General features: G+C 36.9%; 1 protein-coding gene across 1 annotated transcript in view; it reads left to right on the top strand.

Annotated features, from left to right (window-relative positions):
• Positions 1-419: 419 nt before the first annotated feature.
• LOC116853277 (phospholipid-transporting ATPase ABCA1-like) overlaps positions 420-3,331 on the top strand; it is a 27,598-nt gene continuing 24,686 nt past the window's right edge. Inside the window, exon 1 of the mRNA XM_032834272.1 lies at positions 420-703. The gene's annotated coding sequence lies outside the window, so the exon portion shown is untranslated. The remainder of the gene's footprint in view (positions 704-3,331) is intronic.

Here is a 3,331-nt window from a genome sequence, read left to right as displayed (position 1 = left end):
AGTATTACTTCACGCTACATCTCTATTACATATTACGTTGCTCGAAAATATCATGTAATACATAAGTTAAAATGGTACATTTTTGTCAGTTAACCAATCAATAAATACTACTGCATATATAATATCGAGTTATATTTCTTTTTCTACCTACCTATTTACATATGTATTCATACTTATTTTCATTTCAATACTAATGAAATGTTATTATGTACAAAACAGTAATATTTTTTAAATATTAAAAATGTTACACTAAACTAAAATTACAAGTAATTCTTTGAAACATTTATTATAAATTATCAATATGATTAAGCTTCTGTTACGATGCGCTACGTTCCTACTTGGAAAAGAGAGGGAAGATGTCCTACTAACAGTAGAATGAAATTCGATTTTATCACGACACGTTACTCGTCGGTCGTCACTGATGCGGGTAGCAAGTTTTTGTCGGTACGTGATTCAAAACTTACGTTATCTTATGCATAGTTCTAGCGCTTTGTCATCGCCTATATATTACGACGTTATTGTGTAAAGTAGCGTCGTCAGTCGTTGTGTGAACGTACGACATATGTGTTGTATTTCGTAGAAAAATCCTTACCTATTTCGATAATATGATAAGATGAAGTTTTATAAAGTAATAATGGCAGCTTATTTGTAAAAGTGATTAAATATGTTTTCGAGAGTTATCTTTAGTGAAATAATAATTTCCGTAAGTAAAATATATATTATCACATATATATTGTCTATATATACAGGCTGTCCCGCATAAGATGTGCCAAAAGAAAAATATAAGTAGAACAGATAAAAGTGAACAAAAATTGTAGAGATCATTTTTCAAAAAACCACGTAAAATTTCGAGATATTAATTAAAATATTTGGATATATCAGAGCGCGACGACACGGCAGGCGTGACATATAGCTCGCCGCGGCCGGCGAAGAAAATGGACGATTGCTCGCGGGTCTATCTTATAGGCCAGAGAGGTGGACCATTTGGCATATGGAAATGAATAGCTTCGTGGGTGCGTCCGTATACGTGCGTGCTCGTCCATTTTCTTCGCCGGCCGCGGCGAGACGTATATCCCGTATACCGCGTCTCCGCGCTCTGATATGCCCAACTATTTTAATTAATATCTTGAAATTTTACATGATTGTTTGAAAAATGACCTCTATAATTTTTGTTCACTTTTATCTGTTCTACTTATATTTTTCTTTTGGCACGTCTTACGCGGGTATATATACTAGTACATACAGTCTCACACTCTCCTTCAGGCATTTTATAGGGACGTAGAATGGGTTGATGTGAACATAAAAGTCCTATACCGTTTTGCAAAATTCGCAATAATAGTTGAGACACTAAATAAAAAAGATTAAGGAAAAACGCACGCTGAATGGTAGAGGACGGACCGCTCGAATCACAGCGCGGCCCAATAATATAGCGCGCAGATGTCGCGCGCGGTGATTGAAAGACAATGCACCACTGCCTATACTGATACCGCTGCGCTCCTACGTCTTGCTGCGCCGAGATAAGAATAGGCAAATGGTGCATTGTCTTCCAATCACCGCGCAACATCCACGCGCTTTATTACTGGACCGCGCTGTGACTCGAGCGGTCCGTCCTCTACCATTCAACACACGCTTTTCCTTAATCTTTCATAATTAATTACTCGACTATTATTACGAATTTCGTAAAACGGTATAGGATTTTTATGTTCACATCAAATCATTCTACGTCCCCACAAAATGCCCGGAGGAGAGTGTGAGACACCATGTATACAGGATGTGGCGATTGGAAAACAACACACCACTGCCTATTCTTATACCGCTGCGCTCCTACGTCTTGCCGCACCGTGTCGAGGCGAGATGTAGGAGCACAGCGATATAAGTATAGTCAATGGTGCATTGTCTTCCAATCGCCACGCACGACATCCGCGCGCTATATTATTGCGCTGCGCTGATTCAAGCGGTCCGTCCTCTACCATTCAGCACATGCTTTTCCTTAATCTTTCACAATTAATTACTCGACTATTATTACGAATTTCGCAAAACGGTATAGGACTTTTATGTTCATCAACCTATTCCATGTCTCCACTAAATGCCTGGAGGATAGTGTAAGACACTCTGTATATATAGGGTGTTCCGAACCTCCATGATGATCTTTAGTGAGAATGTAGAACAGATTGAAATGAGCAAGAAAGTCCCGTGCCGGTTTGCGATATTCGCAATAGTTTTTGAGAAATTAATTATTTTGTCTTAACAAATCAGCGTACAGAAAGCAGCAGTGGAAAGAAAGATGCTTTCGGCCGACGTGCGACTGTGACACTCGCAAATCGCATCTCGCCGCGTCCTCCATAACTACGAGACATAGCGAGACTTGATATACTGACACATATGCATGACATATCTGTGTGCCGAATCGAAGCGTGGCGCCGCTTCGGCTGCATCATGTATATAGAAATGACGCAGCGAGCGACGTGTAACACAAAATCAAAGATAATTATCTTTCGTTTTCTCAACGTTGCCCAAAGATAATTATCTTTCGTTTTCTCAACGTTGTAATAGAAAAGTGACAGCGCGCGATTACATTTAGAAAATTATTTTATAAGACAGCTTACACATTAAAACCGTAATGTTTTCCTGTGATTAAAAAAAAATAGAAAGAAAGAAAGCGATAAAAACTGAAAGGATTTGCAAAGAATCTATCGTTTCTATCGTAATTGTTTATAAATTTATGCTAAATTTTTACATGAATTTACCTATACGATAATTTTGTTGACGAATGTACTTAGCCAAAACGTGTTACGCTTTTTGTAAAAAGACGATAGAAAAACACCCATTCTTGGCGTAACCACTTGACGATAGATTATGATGCATGCCTTCTATCGTAATTATACGTACAAATCAAATATCGTTCGTACACAATCGAGAACGATAGGTTTCCTTTATACGATAAAGAACTTTGCGTTTCTTCCATCGTTAATACACCACAAATTATGACATATTTCTAGTGATTTTTTCATGATAAATTTCAACAAAATGATAGGACACGATAAGTCTCTAAAAATTCTATCATAGTAACAACCCACATAGCACGTAATATTACAGTAATATCACAGTAATATTGCAATATCACAGTAATATTACATATTATAATGTAATATTGTAATAATATTACTGACATATTACATGCATATATGACATTGAAATATTGCAGTAATATGGCTCATATATTATATATTTATGTATAATATTGACAGCTAACAGATGTTAGAAACATTATTAAGACATAATGTTATGTCACTATGTGGAAGTGTGTGTGTGTGTGTGTGTGTGTGTGTGT

The sequence above is a fragment of the Odontomachus brunneus genome, unplaced genomic scaffold, assembly GCF_010583005.1.
Source record: "Odontomachus brunneus isolate Ranch 3 - 2012 unplaced genomic scaffold, Obru_v1 Obru_scaffold_299, whole genome shotgun sequence".
NCBI lineage: Eukaryota > Metazoa > Arthropoda > Insecta > Hymenoptera > Formicidae > Odontomachus > Odontomachus brunneus.
The sequence above is the reverse complement of the archived record's forward strand: the minus strand, read 5'-3'. Positions and strand labels throughout refer to the sequence as shown.